Below are 22,227 nucleotides of genomic sequence, written 5' to 3'. Positions count from 1 at the left end.
TGTTATATCGCGGGCTGCCTGGGTGGTCCGTGCCACGGGGCTCCTGGAGAACAGACTTGGTGACCTCTCATGGTTCACACACTGAAACAAAGCAAGCCAGTGCTGTGTTGACACCGACACAGGTGAGCAGTGCTAGGGATCAGTATGCTCCAGTGTATAGTTGAAGTGTACGCACCAGCCTGGTATTTTCTTCAGAAATTTCTCTGCATCTGGAAGGGCCCCCTGGCACTGGAAGCCCTTGTCTGGCCATGATGATGCTTTGCCTGGGCTTGATGCTAATCCAGCCCTCGGAAAGGAGGGTCCCCAGGGAGGACAGCAGCATCTGTAGCTTACGCTGAGCTAGAGAGGGGCCTGAGGTCAGTGTCGGTCTGCAAACTGCTGGGGGCACCTGCTGGGTTGTGGTCTTTTCTTAAGCTAGTTGTTACAGGAGCTGAGCATCTGAGATTGCCTTTGAATCTGGAACACTTCACAGAGGCCAGCTCTGACCAGTACATCGGTGTTAATCAATCCATTGTTTTGGTCATGCATTACTTGTACAGCAGCAGAGACAGACCCACCTTTCCGAATGAAAAACAGCTTTGAATTTCCTGTACTGAGGTGGCCAGGCTTCCATATTGATTCTGACACCTTCCCCAAGCACCTGGAGTAGTGGAAGCAAATAGTTCCTTGTTTTACTGACACAGGAGAAAAATCAGTATCTCCATGCAGATTGGATCTTTTTTCCTTTTGATTAAACGATATTGCATCCACAAAAGTCATTAGAGTTCCAAATACTTTGCAATTAATCATGAAGAGAGTAAATGAATCATTGATTTAACATTAAGAGAGCTTTTTTTTCTTTTTGGCAGTGTATTCTCCTGCCAACTTACGTTACCAGTAACTATTCAATAAAGAATAAAATCATACATTTGGTCTGTTTTAGCATGTGCCTCAAACTTCATAAATATCAATACAGATACAGCCAAGCAAATCATCTTGCTGAGTGTGAGCTCTAGCTGACAATATATCTAGCAATAAATGTTTTTAGCAGAAAGCAGTGATGGATATAGCTTTCTGATTTGTCTGTTGATACAGTTTGTGCAGTTGCATATATATTTGCATGGTTTAGGGATAGCTCTTTGGGTCAGAAAGGGTATGCATGGAGGTGGCAGGCAGGTACTATCTGGCCTACACTGGAAGACGTGTATGCATGTGTGTGCATGTGTGCGAAAAGCTGCTTATGAGCACCTGCCCAAAAATCTGCAGAGGTATTGGTGCTGTTGGCTGAGTACATATTTGTGCCCATATGTAAACTACCTTCATTGGAAAGGAAACCTAGACAACGTTACAAAAGCTGCATATGTACATAAAAGGTGAAGGTTATGAACTTAAGCACTCAAGAATTAGGAATGTGCTCAGTGGTCTATAACTGACCTGTAGATTTGACTTCTCTGTATTAGTGTGACTTCTGGACAGTGAAGAAGGCTGCAGCAGGAGAGGGTGGAAGAGAGGTCTGAGTCTCCCACTCCGGGCTCTGCATCTGCCATGCCCAGTGGCTGTGCAACCACATGCAGTTGGATCAGCTTGCCAGTCTGGAGGAAAATGTCATTTTTATTTTGGTGAGTTACTTTTCTACAAGCTCAGTGAGCTGGATCCATGCACGGCACAGTTGCACAACCTGAGGCAAGGGAGGTTGCCAAAGCATGTGGCAGGAACAGGAGAGAAGGGAGAACAGGGCAGTTTCTTTCAACAGGAGCCCACAGCTAGAATCAATGTAATGAAATCCAAAGCCATAGCCTTGAAAGGGAATATCGCTCATGTGTCTAATGGAGCATGAAGTCATGTGGCAGCCTTTTCTTCATTAACATGGTCTCTCTATTCCATCCAATTCCCCATCCTCAGTTTACAGAAACATCATTTTACTGAGATTTTTACTCATCTGTGAAATACAGACTTGGGCCACTGGTTCACAGTGGGTTAGTTCCAGTGCAGGTGCAAACACAGAGAACTGTGCACTGTGAAGCAGGCTATCGAACCAGGGCTGGTTCGTTTCCTTCTTTTTCCTTGTGAATAAGATATTATATATAATCACTGGATGAGATAAAGAAGCAGATCAGAGAAAATACTAAAAATAACAGAAAAGGTGCCCTCAGTTTAGGACAGAAGAGTGAATATTCGAACATCTGATGTGCATTTGTATCAGAGAAAACTGTTAAAAGGCTAGAGATTTATCCAGTGTAAGAAAAAAGTGCATTAGCCTGTAATGTGCTCTAGTAAGATCCTGTAACTCCATGCACATGAATGTTCACCCCTGAAGTTAATGATACTGCTTTTAAAGTTAGGTACTTGATTTTAGGTACCTTGCTCAATCAGAGCCCATTGTATCAACTTCTTTTAATGACTGTTGCTTGGATTTGGTCATAGAAAGTTTTTATGGGTCTCCAAGGCTAATCTACCAGTACCTTTCTTTTCTCCCATCCCCAAAGTGCTGTAATAACTTCAGGCTTCCATTGAACCTTGTTTTATGTTTTTGTCAGCCTTATTGGTTCTTGAGCTTAAGAATATTCTCCATGACTATAACACATGGGGGGGGGGGGGGGGACGGACAGAGGGGCAAGCAGGGAAGGCAGTTTGCGCCAGAGTATAATTACCCTCTTCTGTAGCTTTTGGTGCATATCAACTCCCAGTATCACCTACAGGTAAACTAAAATGTCAGGCTTAAAAAAATATAAAAAATGGTAAAATATGTATATATGCATAAATCTATTTAAGCAGAATCGGTGATGGACGAGTACGTTTAAATTTTAGAATCGTATTTCTGCTAACTTAGTGGAAGAGGAATCCCATAATTCACTGAAGAGTCTCATTCTTGTGAATTATTGTCTTCATCATTTAAAGAATATTTCATCTCCTGAAGATGATCTCCAGCCACTGTAACCAGTATTTGGCTTTCAGCTATATTTCTTTATCTTTCTTAATGTATATGATCTTGTACAGTTCAGTCCAAAAAATTGGAGTCCTTGCTTTCTAGTTTCTGGAATTTGTTTATTCAAGAGTACTATTTAGTAAACATAGTACAGCAGTATGACTAGCTTCTATCTTCTCCCTCCTTGCTTGCGATCATCACGTGTTTACTTCACCAGCATTACCTTCAGCTCCTGAGCAGGAGTGTATGTATCTTACTTCTAAAAGAGGTGACCTGGCAGTGCCCCAAGCATACATAATGTGCAAAAAAGGAAGCCATTTAGTATGCCTGAATGTCCAGTCATTAAACTAGTGACAAATGGTTTGGTCTTACAGGTAAAGCACTGGGCCTGGTGACAGGATGACAGCTAAATTCCTGGCCCTTCCACACCTTGGTCATGTTACGGGTCATTCTGTGATCCCATGTTGCAAAGTGGAGGATAATGTCTTCTGCCCTTTGCCTGTTTGCATTAGCAACTGCAGGGCACTTTAGGCTGTGCAATTACATCTGCTGCACCTGCCACAGAGACCACAGTCTTAGCTGGGCTTCTAAAGGCTGAGTAAAGTTCATCCTCGAGGGACCCATCAATAGGTTATGAAGATCTGCCTTGGAAGTTTTCATTTTGGTTCTTCCCCTGAACTTCTTTTTTTTCCAACTGTGCCTCTCTGAAACTTCTCACAAATGTTTGCATCTGATGAGAAGTGGAGCCATTGGAGATGGGTTAGTGGGCAGAGCAAGGATATTTAAAACGGATGATAGATGAACACCATTACAAAGCTATTACCATCATACAGTGCGTAGCTTAAATATCTTGAGGATATGCATGGTTTTGCTAGTAAAGAAATGACTATGTGAGTAGAAGACATTAGTACGGGAGTGATTATGCTAATGGCACTGTGCCAGGCTTCTGAGCGAGGAGCAGAGGAAGCTGAGGACCCTGGAAACCTCAGCACCCTGCCACTCAGCCTCACCATTTGTGGTGATTATAAACACTATTGTGTCTTCTTGCAGGCCTGATTTCTAATTGCTAATCAAATTCTGTGGCTGAAATTTTATTATTGCTTAAGAGAGTGCCACAGGGTTACATAAAAATGCAATCACCAAACATATACCCTGTGTGGTACGCTATCCTGGGTGCTTAGGTTAGTGCACTGGCTGTCCTGGCAGTGACAGGTACAAAGGTTGGTGTGAGGCAGTGAACGAGGTATGTTCCTTCTTTGCTCGTGCCTGACTCAAACCGATGAGATACTTTTTAGAAAGGATGGGCACCTTGTTGGGATGTAGCCATGGGAAGCTTCAAGGGCCAACAAGCACTGTACCTACAGGGCCACCTCTGAGCAGCAAACGAGCGATTTCCAGTTTAGCTGGCTTCTTGCTCTGCCCCCCGACGGCCCTGCCCGCCATCCCACAGCCCTCGGTGCCACTGAGTAATAACACAATGTTTTGCTTCTTAGTAAATATCTTTTAAACTGATGAATTCAAAAAGCACTTTAGATGACATTTAAAATTTAGAACCGAATGACTGAGCCGTGAATAATGAATCTTCCCAAGTAGATGGATGGCACGTTACCGTGCAATTCTCTCCCTCTCAGTCATTGTCAGCTGAAGCATTTTTCTCTTCCACTTGGTTTCCCTCCTGTCTTCCCTCCCTCACCCCCAGTGTACACAAGGCCTATTCATAAATGCTTTATTTTGAAGAGCATGTGCAGAGGGAAACTTTCAAAGCAATCAGACCTAATCACAGATCCATTTTTCTCCTTCTTTCAGTCCTTACCCAAGGGTTGGTTATTTATGATGCCCAACTGTAAAATGGGGCTTTCTCCACATATCAGCCCATCCTCACCCAGACATTTGCCTGCAGAACCTCCCAGGTGTGGAACGGGGCAACACAACCGCCCGTGCCCCTGCCAGCCCCTTGGACACACTGCCTCAGTTCCATGGTGGAAGACAGTGAACAGGCAGCTCCCCATTATCCCACAGCCTGTAAGGCCAAATTAGAGGTGCCACCTTCAATTCCCAGCAGCAGCCAACATTTTGGGGTAGCACAAGGTTGCTGTGGCCTGTTGGCAGCTCAGCTGTACAGGTGGTGGCTACAGTACGCCAGTCCCAGCCTTCCCCATCGGGGATGGCACTCCCTGGCCACGGCAGCTCATGCCACGCTGTCCCCTGGCCTCAGATGTGTCTCCTGCTGCCCATCACCCTGCCAGACCCACAGCTTCCGACGGACATTGCGACAAGGTGTTTCTTTCCTGGCTGGCTGGCCCCTGCTCAGCTCTCTCAATCCTTTACCTGGTTTACCCACGTCCCTTGCTGCAGAGCTTTACCCCCAACAGCCAGGGCAGGCACTGGTCACAGCATCCCCTCCGGCTCCCCGCTGTGCCCAGGCCTTCGCACCACTGCGGGCAACGTTCAGCTGTACCCCTGAGTTATGTGGTGAAACCATCGGCTCCTGCTTCCTCCTCCTGGCATCCGGGAGTCCCTTCATCACCAGCAGGACAGGGAGAATGGCAAGGAGAAGGGGGGTGATTAGGGAAGGGGTGCTCAGGATGCAGCAAGCAGGCAAGTATAGCATCCTCTGCATGGGCTCTGAATCTAAATTCTGGCATCTCAAATTGAGCTGAGTTACGGGTGCTTCAGGACTGGGGAAAAAGAAGATCCGTGCCCTTTGTGTTGCCCAGCCCCACAAATTAGGCAAAGGGGGATAATGAAGGAGGCTCCAGCTGATGGGAGGAGGTGATTAGGCTTGATTTTCTTCAGCTGGGAGTTCTTTCTGATTGCCTTCAGCTGGGAGTCAGTTCTATAACGGCTGTACTTCTACCCTAGAAAGGTCAGGGTTTGTCAGCTTTTCTTGGTTGTTGTGCGTGTGTTAGCCTGCTGCCTGGATAGGGTGGAGGAAGAATCCTTACAGTGTATAAGAAGGTGTGCTAAAGAAGGTAAAGTCTTTTTGTGTTTGTTATGGTATTAGTTTCTTTTTGAATTCTCTGTTTTTATTGATTGAATGTTTCCATTCAGAGACATTTTCAGCATCATATTGCATGTGATCTCCCAGGGTTATCATCTTGTCCCAGAAGGAAGCTGTGGAAAGTGCTCATTTTGGTAATTGTTCTTGGTTTTTTGAGATGGAAATTATTTCTGGTGAAGGATGATCAGGCTAGGTGGGCTACTGTGAACATCAGCCACTGGACTGACCAGTCAGACTGGAACAAACCAGCAAGGCTTGGGCCTCACTACCACATTGCTTTTAGGTGCCTGGCTTCTTCCTTGCCTCAGCCTGGCAGTTTCAGTACTGCTTTATCAGTGTTTGAATACTGACACCAGTAAAGTCTGCCCAAGGACAGCACTAGCAGCAGGATCAAGCTGGCTCACACACAACTCAAAGCAGGAAAGGTTGTGCTTGTTTCCATTCTGCTAGTTGCTCTGCTAAAAGTAACTTCTCCAAGGTAGAAAACCCGTCTGTCTATGCCTACTGAAGTCTACTGTTTGCTTGTGCTCCTTGCTTTATGATTCTTGAGAGTTTTTATATGATTGAATTAGAAACATTAGTGAGGAAATAATGTTTTAAGACTAACTTTTTAATTGACTCCCTTGGTTGCTGTATGGTTCTTAAAACACTTTTTCTCTCTTGTAGGGTTTCCTGTTGTTTCAACGCACAGATTAAAGTCTCTTTCATGCAGGAAATGCTGCTTTTTCTATGAAGACTTACAGAATATTTGCCCAGAGCAGACATGAAGGAAATGCCCTTGTGTGGTAAGTACCCTCTGGGAGGCTAGTGTTCTGTAGCAGGACGAACTTCTAGTTCTGTGTGGCATCAAGCAGCAACCAATGTCTATGTTGCTCTGTAGTTGTGAGGAAGGTAAATGAATGTTGCAAACTAATTGTTTACAAACCCAGCTTTCACATCAAGGAGTAAGGTAAAAAGGGAGGTATTTTTTTTCAGTATATATTAACTAAATGTCAAAGCTGCCTCTCCTTAACTGCTTTGAATGCAAAATAACAATGCAGAGCCAGACTAGAAGATGGAAAACTGTTTTTTGAGACAGTTATTTGAAACAGTAGCAAAGTAGTATTGACCACACCTGAACCTCAATCCATTCACACCCTGCAAACCTTTGTAAATAATTAGCCTCTGTAGAGTTACAAGAAGAGAGATAAAGCTTATTTTTGTGATCAGGGATCAAAAAATTGGGTGAGCTAGACCCTGCTTTCAATGTTTAGGTATTCCTGTGTGGTTACACCTTCCAGGTGGATTTTGAGTTGGTTAGAGGAAAGATTTCACTTTGAGTATGATATAGCTGAACTGACATAGGGAAGGGTGACTAGAATAAGGCCTGCAGTTGATTGGAAATGTCTCAGTAAAGATGAGGGAGAGGCAGTATTGCAAATGCTGTGATTGTTCCAAATAAGGTTATTTTTTCTAAATGAAAACTGGGAAAACTTAGCTGAGAATTGTAAGTTGTGAAATAGCTTAGTGGTAGGCCCTGGATTGCTAATGAGCTGTGAACTTGACTGAACCTGACGTAGTGATTAAGGTAATATTTTTCCTAATCTTGTTCTTAATCTTTATTTACCCTTCATTAAACTTAAGAAAAAGTACTTCTGAAGATATGCATTTAGGACTTAAGGTAGCAACAACTTTCTACTGGTCAACTCACTTTGCACTCAAACGGAATAAAAATGCGTAATGTGGTACATTAAATATATAAGGCAAACTGTTATTGTGAAGTGGGAAGAGCCTCAGGTTTTGGACTATATACTGGGGTTACATCCAAATAAATCAATATTCTGTGCACGTATGACAGAGCATTGCATCACATTACTGAAATGAAGTTTATTGTCATGGCATGTAGAATAGGTAGCGCTTTTATGTCGCAAACGTAGCAGGCTGCAATAGCAAGTGCAAATGGGGTGACTGCAGTTATCAGTGCCTCTAATAGTGTCAGAGCATGATGTGGGAATTGCATTGTGTTCAATAGCTATTTGCTAAGGCCTCAGGAGTATAAATAAATAAATGGTTTCCAAAGGCTAAAGAGGCTGTTCTGCTGAATGGGTCTTTAACCAGCAGTGTCGACAGAGCACACAGGACCATGTGCTAGTCTTTGGATCACTATTCAAGCTGCTTGGTGAAATCTGGCATCTTTCTGTAGGTGGTCTTTATTCCATTTGTGCTGGCAATGCTTGGAATAACAGATTACTAGTGTTAACATACTATTTTTATATTTAATCTTGTGTAAACTACAGAAAAAGCAAAGGAAGAAAGATAGACGTTAACCAGAGATTTTTTTCAAGGTACTGATTTAGCTCGTAGGACTACAGTCCTTTTAGACAAATTGACTCCTATTTGCAGCTCTCTTGTTTGGTTTTGGTTTTTTTTTTGTTTAGTTTGGTTTGGTTTCTTTTCTTCCCTCCCTTCAAAGATTCTCCTTTCCTAATTCCTTTCCTCAGCTCAAAGGAGGAAAAAAGGGCAGGGTGAATAATCAGTGTCTACAAGAGATGGTGCGTTCTGAGCATATATAAAAGACATTGTATGTCATTGGAATAGATGCTGAGAACGTGACCTTTATTTGAGAGTGATTAGAGAATGTGAGCCTTGGTTCAGCATGGCACTTAAGAGTTTACTTCATTCGAGCAATTGCCTAACAAATTTGGTGGCTTACATGCAGTCTGTGGTATGTCAAGGCCTAACACGCACAACTGGATAAGGTGTTTTCAAATATTAGTTGATTGATTTTTACCGAATTTTTCTTTTGACTTGGAAAGTGTTCACAACAAAAATGTTTTATTGCAACATCAAATGTTCTGGAAACGTGATTAATAAAGACCTTACAGGAATTGAATTAGCAGGCAAGAAATTGCTTATATTGATTTATTCTATGTGTATACAAAAACTTCTGTGACATGAGCTACTTCTCATCTCACCACAATTCCTGGCAGCAGGTAGAAATCAAATTTCCACCAGATGGTATGAGGGCAGTTCAAACTTTGTGTTTTGTATGTGATGGCACAGGTGGGGCTCTAAGAAGACAGAAGGACTTACTGATAAAAGCCAGGGCATTGCAAGCTATGGCTAGGAACCAGGATCTGACTCTTCCTTGGGCTGTTATTGACACTGGAATTACTAAAACCAGTTTTGGAGCATATTCTGTTACTGGCAGGTGTGTATCAGCAGTATAGCTTCTAATCCATGTGAATAATGGATGTGAAGATCTTTCCTGAAATATTTTAAAAATAAAACTGTGACCGTAAGAGAAAGTTTTCTGTTATTAACTTTCCTTCCCTGTGAGTCTATGTGAGTTTCTAGCTATGCTGTGAATAGTGTGGATTGTTGAAAAGCTCTTGAGCAGCACAGGGCTGTTGCTTGCAAACCCAGGCTGGGCCAACTCAAACGTCCCCTTCTTTCAGAGAATGCAGCTGACATGGCCAGTCTCAGCCTCTCACTGAGAGCTGCCACAAGCAATGGAGAATGCTTGCTGTGCATTTTTGCATAACCAATCCTGTGAATGACTTTCTATTTCATAGGAGAGCTTGTGCTCCCTGAGCTTGGACTAAATACACAGGACTGTTTTGGACATGCCTGCATTTCCATTGACAATTTGTTTGCATGCAGTCCTGGGTGCTCATTTAAACACGTGGCAAATGTAATAGAGGGTGTAAATCTTCATCTTGCTTCTCATCCAAACCATAAAAATTAGATAATCTGGTTCATCTATATCTCATGCTAAAATGAGTCATATGTATGCGTGTATATACTTATATAGGGGTCGTTACTGAAATTCCTGCTGTTAATAGGGTCCTACAAAATCCCTCCCAAGGAAGTAAGCCAAATAGCTTTGCGCTCTCATCATTCCTACAGAGGCAGCCACTGCGTCCCAGCAGGAATGTTTGCATCAACCAATCTGTGTTTTGAGTAAGACACCAGGAAGCATAGTTTTTTTGGACCAGTATTTCAAGAAAACATATGGCAGTCTGCTGCTCATGAAAAGCAATGGTGTAGTCCAATCCTGAATCAGGACTTTCCCACTTTAGACATAGAGGAATCCACTTTTCCCCACACCACTGGATTCTAGTGCAAAGTTAGTTCTCATTTTCTACTGTAGCCCTAATAGAAACTTTTTTGCAGCTACCCTGTGCAGGGTTTGAACTCTCTATCCATCAGCATTGCAGTCTTCGGGCTAACAAATCCCAAGTTCATCAGCTAGCCTCAGGAATAGATAAGTGAGCTTCTTACACAAGGAAACAACTAGACTGTCTTCTATTGTAAGCTATATTTTAATTTCAATGTTTTAACACACGTCATGTTAGATGGAGTTACTACAGGGCGAACACTGTTTCTAATACCCTGTTAGGATGATGAATGGGCTAGCACTTCAGAGCAAATCTGGGGGAAAGGGCACTTATCACTGGTGTATCTTTGCTGTTTGAACTTGCATTGAAACTCATTTTGGATTGCCACCCTGAGCTTTTGACATTTCTGCCTCATTGCTATTGTGCTGTCTGCATTGAGCCTGTTTATAATGGAGTATTGAAACAGAGGATTCACAAGTGTGCCTCGACTTGTGGGATAAGTTTGAAAGTGTATTAGTTGCCTTATTCTGTAATACAATCATGTTCTGACAGCTCTTAACAGGATAAATAACTCTGCCTTATGAGAACCTCTTGATTGTATTCTTTTGCTAAAGAGCACTTTCACCACCAGCATTAATGACTTGACTTCTAGCAACAGGCTATTCTGACTCTTTTGAGATCTGTAGCAGTTTGGGCATCAGGTGACTGCAGGAACTTTACTTTTAAGCACCTACCATAGTGTTATCTGGCCTAGCAATTTTTCTGTTGTTTAAGACCCAGGTGTAGAGTAGATTTCCTTTCAATGCGGAATGACTTTGTTATACAAGGTAATTATTTTCTTCCTTGAATTTCAAATGATGTTTGTTTTTTTTGGTTGTGTTCTTTTTTTTTTTTCAACGTGTAACCAAAGTACCAGCACAGTGTCAGCTGTAGATGGGGTGGCAAACAAGAATTGGCAAAGCCTATAAATAATAAGTATGGATATTCACACAGTCAGATGTTGCTTGGTGGTTGTCTTCATTAAAGTACTGTATTAGTAGCTTCCATTATGTTGCTCTCCTGCAGTGCAAGCATTCTGGATCAGAGGAGACCTGCTATTTCACATGCGCTCCAGCTGTTCCCTTCACCCACCGCAGTCAAGCCTAGTATTTTCTTACTTTTAATGAGTTGTGTGTGTGGAAAGCCAAAAAAAGAAAGCAGAGGGAGATTGTTTCCAGCATGAAGAAGCTGGGTGAGATCACAGAAGGGCCCAAGAAAGTTTTTCACAGCCCTGTGAAACGCAGAGCTGCAAGGCTGACTAATTTCCTTGACCGTTCATTGTGACAGACTGACAACAGGGCAGTTGCCTTTGTCCCTGATGCTTTTGTTTCTGAGAACTGATGATTTCTGCCCCATTTTTCTAGTATCCTGTTCTTGCTCTTCTGTTTTCTGGGCTCTTAATTATTCTGTTTTCATTTTGGTTTTGCTGTCCTCCAGTGATGTTTGCCATCATGTTTTGTCCTAGAACTGCATGTGGTTCAGGGCTCAGGCTGATGTCCCTGAGATGCCTGGTCATGGCTTTAACGCATGTCATAGTCAAGCGAGCTGAAATCCCAGCACAAATCAGTGCACAATCTGACACAACTCATACGTTTGTCATGCAGTGAGGAAAAGCTGTGCCCAGTGGGGCCAAAGCAACAACAAAAATAGAGTCCCTTCATAAGGACTGCTCCAAGCACACGCCCCTGTGACAGTACACATACTGCGTGTGTGTGCCCTGCCTGCCTCTGGAAGCCCCTTATCTGCACTCAGTGGTACACCTGCACTGGAGCATTGTGCTTTTGTACCTTGTCTTCTGCCAGCATCATGCCTCCTTCATCCAGCAGAGCCTTCCCAGAATAGGTGCAGAATGTAGAATCCTGTAGAATGTTATGACAGTGGGGGTGATGTATGAGTGTCGTACCAATGTTCAGAAGCTCGTACGTGGTGGTGTTTGGATCCTCTCAGCCCATGTCGCATTTGAGGTATGGGCTTGCAGAGCAGGACTCCTGCTCTGTTTTGAAAGCCTGCTCCATTTTACAAAGAACTAGCATAATCATGACTGCAAACCTGAATGCCAAGCTGTTCCTTGTGCTTCACATCCCTTCCAACTTTGACTAGTTGCACAGCAATCTGCAGAAAGCTTGCTGACAATAACACAAACACTTGCTGGCCTGCGCGCAGGAATATCCCAACTCTGGGCATGGAACCAACAGAGCATGTAAGCTTCTGTTTCTCTCCCTTCTTTCAACAATCTTTCTGCTTCAAATAATCTTCAGAGAAAAGAATTCAAAACCTCCATATCAAAGTCATATACCCAGTGGCCATGAGGAACTGTAGAATAAACAAGATTTGTCTTGTAGCAGGGCTGAGGGGAGGGGGTGGGTGCTGTTTCTCCCACATTGCTTGTCATACTTTCAGAATGGAATAGGGCCTGGGAAAGTGGTAGAGCTGATACAGGTAAAGCAGAGTGACATTTTAAGGTCCCTACCCTCTAGCTATGTCTAATCAGCCTTTACAACATTAGTTGCTTCTGTACTGCTTCAAACCATGTTGTAAGGGAGTGATCCAGCCCCTGCAGTATCATCTGTAACGGATGGGGTAAAGCTCTGGTGGTTTGATAGCAGACTACCAGTACTTACAAATCTGAGAACTCTGTATAGTCTGGAGGCCTTTATAGCTGTGCTGAATTACTACTGGCCTAAAATATTGGCAGAATGCATTACTTGTCTGTGGAAGCCATTTGTTTTCATTTACTGCACTATGTAAAACAGGCCCAGGGCTACGAACAGCTCAGTCTGTACCAGGGCTGTAATTCTGTTGCACTGGTAAATGCCGTTGTCACTTGTAACACAACCAGCTCAGGTAGCTTCTCCAGCTTGGTGGCAGAGCGTAGGGGTTTGGGTCTTACTGAAATGGATGTTCAGATCTGGCCTGGCAGAGGATTTGAGGGGAGGTTGCAGGGGGGTGGTTCTTGTAATAGGCCTCGGAGGGAGAAGATAGGGAAGAGACAGCAGAGAGAGGCTTCCTGTGCCCTGAAGCCTGCTTCTGAGAGCATCACCTGCCTCTTGTGTTTGAGTAGTCTGTTCAAAGACCAAAGCTGTAATTGGAAGGAAGGGACTTAGTGTGTGCGGTGAGAAAATGAGCACTTAACTAAGAAGTGTGTATCCACAACAGAGCACTGCTTTTTAGGAGCCCAGTGCTGCCCTGGTGTAAGGTTCAGGTGTTACAGCTAGCAATTTGCTGTGTTGTTCAGCATCACTAGTACCACTGGCTGAGAAGCTCAGTGTGTTTCATTTTAAATAGCACTATAAAGCTGAAATAAAGGGATAACATCTTTGCTTAGCAGAAGGGGACACTTAAACTAAGAAGAGCTTATTTAACCATTTTCATGGAAACTATTTTAAAAAGCAGAATGTCAGCAGGTGAATGGTTAACCAGTCCACATGCACTGGATGAACACAATCATTTAATGGGTAGGATCTGTACCTAAATTCTGTGTCTCATGGAGAATTTAATTCTTAACCACCACAGTAGTCCCTAATGTGCTGAAGATTACATTTTCCTTCCTCCAGAAGCTTCCTTAGTAGAGGAGGATGAAGCTAGAATACACTTAAATGAACTGGACAGATGCAAGTCCCTGGAACCTGGTGGGATGCACCCACGAGTGCTGAGAAAGCTGACCCATGTCATTGTGAGGCCACTCAATCTCTGAAAGGTCACTGCAACTGGGGGAGCTACCTGAGGGTTGGAAGAAATCAAATGTCACTCCTATCTTCAGGAAAGGCAAGAAAGAAGAGCTAGGGCAATACAGGTCAGGCAGCCTCACCTCAATCCCTGGGAAGCCAAAAGAGTGAATAATAATGGAAACAATTTCCAAACTAACTACTAATGAACATACTAATACAAACATACTAATTAACCAGAACATGTCTGGGAGAGGTCAGGATTTACAAAGCGGAAATCATACCTGACCAACTTGATAGCCTGATATGTTGAGATGACTAGTTTGGTGGACAAGGGAAGTAGATGTTGTTTATCTTGACCTTAGTAAAGCTCTTGACACTGTCTTCCATAACATCTTCATAGGCAAAGTGATGAAGTATGGACTTAAAAAAATAGGCAGTGGTCAGAAAACTGGCTGAACTGTCAAGCTCAGAGGGTGTGATCAGCCCACAGACTCCAGTTGGAGGCTGGTCACTTGTGGAGTATCCCAGGGTTTGGTACTGGGGTCAGTACTGTTTAATGTTTTTGTTAATGATATGGCCGACAGGACAGAGTGCGCCCTCAGCAAGTTTGCAGATGATGCCAAACTGAGAGGAGTGGTTGATACACCAGAGGCTTGTGCTGCCGTTCACAGGGACCTTGATGAGCTGGAGCAATGGGACAACAGGGACTTAATGGTATTAAGCAAAGGGAAATGCTAAGCCCTGCCCCTGAGGAGGAATAACCCATCTACCAGTAAGCTCTGGGGGCTGACTTGCTGGAAAGCAGCTCTGCAGAGAAGAACCTGGGAGTCTTAGTGGACACAAAGTTGAGCAGGAGCCATCAGTGTACTCTAGTGGCAAAGGTGGCCAACAGCATCGTGGACAGCATTAGGAGAAGGCTGAGGGCAGTGATCATTTCCCTCTATTTGGCACTGGTAAGGCCACATCTGGAGCACTGGGTGCAGTGCTGGGCTTCCCAGTACAAGAAAGGCATGGCCTTACAGGAGCAAGTTCAGCAAAGGGACACGAAGATGATGTACGGGCTTGGAGCATCTCTCATAAGAAGTGGCTGAGAGCTCTCAGATTGTTTGGCTTGTGAAACAGGAAGCTCAGGAGAGGTCTTATCAGTGTGTTTAAACCCCTGATGGGATGAGTAAAGAAGATTGAGCCAGATGCCTCTCAGTTGTTCACAGTGAAAGGGCAAGAGGCTGTTGTGGTTTAAACCCAGCTGGCAGCCAAACACCATGCAGCCACTTGCTCACCCTTCCCGCCTGGGGACGGGGGGAGAATTGAAGGGGTAAAGGTAAGGAGACTCGTAGGCTGAGATAAAAACAGTTTAATAACAGAAATAGAATAAAACAATAATAACAACAATAGAAGGTACAAACAGGTAATGCATAATGTGATTGCTCACCACCCGCTGACTGATATTCAGCCCGTTCCCAGCTAGCAATCCCAAAAAACCCAAGATCCTGAAACTGCAATCCCAGGAGTGAGAGAGAACCATCCCCTTCCTGGCTGACTCTCCTCTATATACTGAGCATGATGTTACATGATATGGAATATTTAATTTCATTGGCCAGTTTGGGTCTGGTGCTCTGGCTGTGCTCCCTCCCAGCTTCGTGTGCACCTGCACGTGGGCAGGACATGGGGGGTTGGAGAGTCCTTGATCTCTTAGGAACAACTGAAAACATCAGTGTATTATCAACGTTCTTCTTGTACCAAATCCCAACTTGAACCCAAAGCGCAGCACTATTCCAGTTACTAAAAAGAAAAATTGACTCTATCCCAACTGAAACCAGGACAGGGGCAATGGATACAAACTGAAATTCAGAAAACTCTGTTTAAACGTAAGAGTGCTCTTTTACCGTGAGAGTGGTCAAATCCTGGAACAGATTGCTGGGAGAGGTTGTGGAGTCTCCATCCTCAGAGATTCAAAACCTGACTGGCCCCAGTCCTGAGGAACCAGCTCTAGGTGACCCTGCTTTGAGCAGGGTATTGGACTAAATGATCTCCAGGGGTGCTTTCCAACCTCAGCCCTTCTGTGACTCCCTGAGAAGGCTGTGGTTCAGTGCAGTAGTTGGAGCACTGTCTTTAACATAACAACATAACTCAATGCTCTGCTCTTATTCCGAGAGGCCCATCAGCAATCTAACTCCAAAATTTGCATTTCCTGGCTTATGAGATCGCCCATGGAGGTAGACTCTCATTTCCTGAAATTGTAAGAGCCCAACAGATAAGCAAAGGGCAAAAGCTTGCTCAATCTGTTAGTTATATAACCACGTAAATATAACAGTCACTTTTCTTAGCATCAGGTACTTACTCTGTAATTGGTATCGCTTAATGTAAAGCGTTGTTCTCCATTTCCTTTCTCAGTTTTTAATGGTTGATGTAATTGCAGTTTTGCAAACTGTTGTAGCATACCAATGCAGTTGCTTCTGTATCAAGTAAAGTAGTTGGTGCTATTCATAATATATTAGTGTAAGACTCTGATCACAGAAATAGGATCAAATTGTGGATGGTATTATGAAATGAACAAATAGTGAGACAGTCCTTGAGAAAGAAACCCATAGTACTTAAAAAAAATAAAAAATAGTAATCTCTTTCTAAATGAATGATGGATTTTATTTCAGGAACAGAAATTACTGAAGCATTAACCCAACTGCCTGAATTTTCATATGGGATACGTAGAGAATTACACTATAGAGAGAAACTCTGTTGCTAGTAGGATGCCTAAAAGTTATAAAATTTATTAAATAGTTTAAAAATTCACAACTGCTGTAAGGTGTGTGTGTCAGGTGTTAGATCCAGCTCTTCAGCTACAGAGCTTGCAGGGAGTATCTGGTTTCACTGAACACGCTCACCTGTGTAGTACCTGACTTGCATATGAGCTCCACCAAGCTTTGGGGCTGCTCCTGTCTCTGCTTTGTTCAGAGTGGAAAATGAGCTACTTTATAAATAGTGATCTGATTAATACTGACCATGATAGAGAATGAAAATTGCTCCCTCTTATGTAGTCGTGGCTGTAGTGCCTAGCTGGTTGCAGTGCCAGTTTGCTGTGTTTTGTATATGTGCCCACCCCATCGTATACAGTTAACATTGGCAGGTCACTCACCAGGTGGCTTCTGGATATAAATGAGATGATCATAAACTCAGTCTGAAGCTGTGTTCAAATGGCTTGCGCCTGATGCACTGAGGACAACTGCTTAATTAAGGGAATATCTTAGAAAAGATGATGAGATGTAGGATGGAAACAAAGGTTTTCATTCAGCCTTGCCTCAGGAGTTGATCAAACTCAAATGTTACTTACTTTTTCATTTTACTGTGTCCTGGGAGAACCCCTGCCTGCCACCTGGCCTCCCACTGCACAGACGAGCAGAACTGAAGATGCAGTGGAGGCAGCAGACATGACAGCGGAGGGGTGAACTGATGCCTGTGGATTTGCCACTTGGTGTTACAGTTATCCCCTTAAGCTGTGAGGTAAAAAGCTTGCTGGATAATGAGAAAGTAAGCTTAGCTGGGGGAGTGAGGATCATCTCTGAAACACCTGCATGTCTGAATCATGCTTCGGAAGAGCTCGTCAGAAATAGTAGGAGTTTTCTTGCAAGAAATACTCATAAAATGTCATCTCTGTCTACTTTGTACTGGACACTGATTCCAGTTTTGGGTTGGGGGAAGAGGAAAGAAATTGCTGTACTTCGTTGAAAATGGTCAGCAGAAGAGTGAAAGCTCCTGCTTGGAAATGCAGGCAAGGTCCTTCATGAGAGCTGTCCTTTGAAAACTTTCCACAGACAAGAATAGGGATTAGCTCTGGTCCGAATAGTAACTCCATCAGTTTTAGTGAACAAAGTATGCTTTCACCTGCAGTGAGGTCCCAGCTAAAATGCACTTGCAACTGTTTGTAGCAGCAGTATTTAGGACCTCACCATCAGTTCAGCACAGGGCCAGGACACTTCCCTTCCCTGGAATTGCCTCACCATGACTCATTATCTCAGGTTTACTGGGATTTGATCAAAATCGTAATCTCACCTCTCTGCCCACAGCACCTTACTGTCTTTAGCAGAAACAATCAAACACAGTTCTGAGCTTCTCATTTTCCCCCTGTGCCACTAAAATATAGCGTGGTGTGCTGCAGTATCTGTTGGTGATTCCATGCATGAAGGAATGTATTGATGTTTCTGCAAAATACTAGATTGGGGTCACTTCTGAAGCATTTGGTAATACTTCTGTTGAAGGGAGAAGCAGACTGTTTTGTTTACAGCACAGGCATTTCCTTTACTTAAAATGGATCTTTGAGAGCCTTCATTAGCTGTAAAACCAGGGTGCAAGCTAGCATGTGGATTCATTAATGTTCTGCTCATTTACACTGGTGCAGATTTTGGCCTGTTTTCTTGCACCATGCATAGACAAATCCAGCAAGTTTGGAGGGCTCCCTCACTTCTCCCCACAAATTGCTAATACATTCTTGGGAGCTTTGTATTTTTACGAAACTGTTGGCCTATCCAATGACACAAGCACTTGAAGATGCACGGTGTGTATGCTATTCACGTCAATGCAGTTATTTCTGTGCCTGAAGTTAAGCACACTGACTGCTTGGGCCAGCACACTGACAGCTGGAATAATGGAAATATTTCTGGTTTTCTTTTTTGTGGTGAGGACAAAGCATCAAAAAATGTTTGTTCTGTTAAATTGACATATGCCTATCCCAGAAGGTAGTTGTATTTTGCATGGTTTGAACTTATGTGATCTTTTCTATTGCAATTACAAAAGGAAAACATATCCTAGCCTGACTGATCATAGGTGCATAGCTTTAACAGCAATTAGTTCCACTGATAGGTTATCTGAACAGCTGCCAGAGATATTGATCAGGAGAAAAGCTGTTTGGAATAGTGACATCTAAAACAATTGGTTTTAAACCAGTCAGAAATATAGCTATTGATTGACTGAAGGGGATTCTTCTGGCCTGTAAGTGTACGATTTTGCTTTCTTAACTCAGCAGGATGCTGTGGTGTGAACTCTGAGAATAATCTTTAATTTTTTTAAGGAAAAAAAAAAAAAGCACAGCAGGAGTGAGCATCTTTCAGAGAAAATTATGGAAGAATATAGGAAGTCAGGGTTATTTTCCTGATTATTTCTCGGCCATCCAAATAGGAGACTGAAAACATTACTTAGATTTAATCAGGAAGATGTAAAAAGGACCATTGTTCAGAATCTATTTGGAAAGTCCATATGCACATCACTTTCCTGGGAATAGGAACTTTCCTGTACCTGGGAGATGGCTAAGTCATATTTGCAAGCTGAGGAACACAAATTGAAAGTGGTTTGTAGTGTTGAGCAGCTGATTGAGAAATCAGTACTAGGATTTGTTCCAGCACTAGGCAGACAGTCCTATGCTAGTGGGAGGGATTTTACCTGGATGTGCTTCCTTCAGGCCCCCAATTATCTGCATTAATTCATGCCTGAATAGAAGGATGGCACATGGCACTATATTGAACCTCCACATCAGGAGAAATTTCAGGTAGTGAAATGATCGACTTCAGTATTTTTCAGGGTACTTAAGGAACAAATGTGTCTCTGTTTTCCCCTTTGTCAGCCAGTCACTGCAAAAGCAAATAAATTCACAGTCTGTAAAGACTCATGATCCAGACATTCAATTAATGTATTCAGAGTCCATCTGTTATCATGCATGGTCTGATATGCATGACACAGTTGCATCTCCATCTGCTGAACTAAGCAGTTGTTTGAAAGATGGTAACAGAAGTTACATGTTGATGATGCTTATGTTGCTATGAATTGAAGGTAGACAGTTTCAAAATTGATCCTTCCTGTGTATATAGCTAAAATGAGCTTGAAACGGGTAAACTGAAATGGAACATTTCCTTTTAAAAATCTCTGTCCAAAGAGAACTGTTTCTTTCCCTTTCCCTCCATTACTTTGGAATACTGCTCAGTCTTTCTTTGTCCTGTTCACCTGCATCAGGTGGAGGTTGGGTTCCTAGGGCTTGGGCTTGCTGCATGTGTTGCAAGGTGGTGGAGCTGAGTGTGCTTTGGATAAGGAAGGGTTAAAATATATTCCAGTCCTTGTGTCCTATATTCTGTGCATAAAGAAACATGATGCCATTCTTGAATTACCAGCCCTTGTCCTCTATATTCTAGGCTGTTTCTTATTTAAACACTGGTAATTGTTGTTGTTTATGATCATATCAAAGGTCTCTGAAAATGTCAGCCAAGATGGATATCTCCATGTCCTCAGTGCACACACAGAGCAGAACAGTTTACAGCTTTTCGTGAACACGTCCGTTTCTTTTGTGTCACCGTCTCTCTTTGGGGAATGAGGGAAGTGAGATGTAACCATGTAAAGTGGCTTTTTCCAACATCGCGCAAACTGCCTGTGACAGAGCTGGGAAAACTGACCCAGAACATCCCAGTGCCAGGCCAGGGCTCTGGGCCATCCTCCTGGTTACAGCGCCGGCTGGGCAAGCCCAGACCCCCGGGAAGTGCCCCGCTGGCTTGTGTTCACCTGGGGCGCTCGGCCACCCAGCCCTGCGAGGCTGCGGGGGACCGATGCCAGTCCCTTTCCAGCACAGTGGGAGCACTGCAGTCGGGGGGCTGGCAGTTCCTATGCGTGGTAGCTGCCCAAGGGTTAGACTTTGGTTGGTGCAAAGTCCGGTTCGTCTGCTAGCTTGGCAGAACAAGGAGGAGAACCAAAATACCCCTTCATTTCCAGTAATAAAAAAATCCTGCGACTTTATCATAAACAGCTCTTCAGCTGAAGCAGCTAGGGATTTGAGCATGGAAATTTGGCATGGAAATAGCCTTTCATTGCAATCACGTCTCTGAGCATTCCCATGAAAAACTGGTTTTGATCAGCAGCAGGCTTGGAAAGCCTTGCCGAGAGTGCAACCCTGCCTGCAAACCTCAAACCTGCAGGTTTTTTCACTGCCCATGAATAAGATCGTTATCCCAGACTATTATTTGGCAGGGCAGGAGCGCTTCCGAGCTCCTGTGAGGGCTGAGACAGCACTGCTATACCCATTTATAAACGGGGATGAGAAGTGCCGCCGCTTCCCCGCGGGATTGTGCTGCTGAGGCGGAGGGGAGTGCGGCCCGCTGCGGGGGGAGGGCGTGTTGGGGGGCAGCTGCACGCTGGCGGGATTGCCAAGAACGCCCTCGTTTCTTTCTGAAACTTGACACTGGTTGCCCAGGGACCCTTCCCCGGGGGGTGTGCGGGTGCCGGCCCCCTCCGGCCACCAGCGCCGGCTGCTCGGGGGTTCCCCGCGCCGGCCCCCGGTGCTTTGCAGCCGGGCGGAGCGGGCGGCGGGGGCCCCGGGGCCGCGCCGTGCCGTGTCCCGGGGAGGCGCCGCCATCTAGCGGGCGGCCGCGGGGCTCCCCCGCCGCTCCGAGGGGCCGGGGCCGCAGCCAGTCCCACCGGCCCTCGGCAGCCCGGAGGCGCTGGGCGGCTGGCAGCGCCCCACGCAGGGTTAAGCTCATTTTAGCCCCTCCACGTACACCCGGCTGCTGGGAGCTGTGGGTGCTCGCCAGGGATCGTTTGGGGTCACTCTCGACTCGACCTGTCCTAGCGGAAGACTTACCACTTTGCAATATGCGTGGTTAACTTCAGTACCTAAAGTATGTGGAGAACTAGGCGGTATTACTTTTGTATCCACCGTATTCAGACAGATTAAGCCCAGTACTGTCAGTCTGAAACTTTTACGCTCTGTGCCTTAAAAATCACCTTCAAATGGATCTTAAGCTTTAAATTATTAATGCAGATACATTTAGAGCCTTTATTCGCCCTGTGAGTTGGAGCCTTTTAGAGATGCCTCAAGAACTCTGAAACCTAGTATGATAACCAGTGGTAATCAGGAGACTCCCAAACCAGTGCATCAGTGTCAGTCTGTTGTTACAAGCTCTCATCTGTAGTAAGTGCTCAGAACATATGGGGTGGGAGGATCACTTTCAGCTGAAATGGAGGGAACAGTAAATGCTCCACATTCACTCCAGTGTGTTGTAATGGAACTGCAATAGGGGAGGGACAAATAAAGGTACTTTTAGGAATATAACACGTGTTAATTACTGTGGTTGCATTTAGTGACCGCAAACAAGGCAGGAAATGCAGTGGGAGAAGGGAAAGGAGTAACTGAGGCAAAGCCCATTCTCTAAGCTGCTGCCAGTTCAGAACATGGCAGTTCAGGAAGGGATGGAGCTGCTAAGCCTTGCACAGCAAATTTAGTTCCTGAACTTGTTCTGGTACAGAAATTTCAGTAAAAGTGGTTTCTCTGGTGGGCAGGGTTAAGTGTGCATAATGGTCTGCTTAGCCTAGGAAATCCATCATGTGGAACTGATGACTGATAAAATAAGTGTAGCCAACACAACATGCTGGAGGGAAGAGCGATGTGTATGCCCGCATTAACTGATTGGTTGAAATAGCAGCTTTGGTTTTGTTCCTCCCCCAGATTAGTGGCTAAAAAAAATATTACCACCCCTCAACAATAAG

The sequence above is a fragment of the Tyto alba genome, unplaced genomic scaffold (genome assembly GCF_018691265.1).
Source record: "Tyto alba isolate M040663 unplaced genomic scaffold, T.alba_DEE_v4.0 Super-Scaffold_10, whole genome shotgun sequence".
In the NCBI taxonomy this organism is placed as follows: Eukaryota; Metazoa; Chordata; class Aves; order Strigiformes; family Tytonidae; genus Tyto; species Tyto alba.
This window is presented reverse-complemented; position numbering follows the sequence as displayed.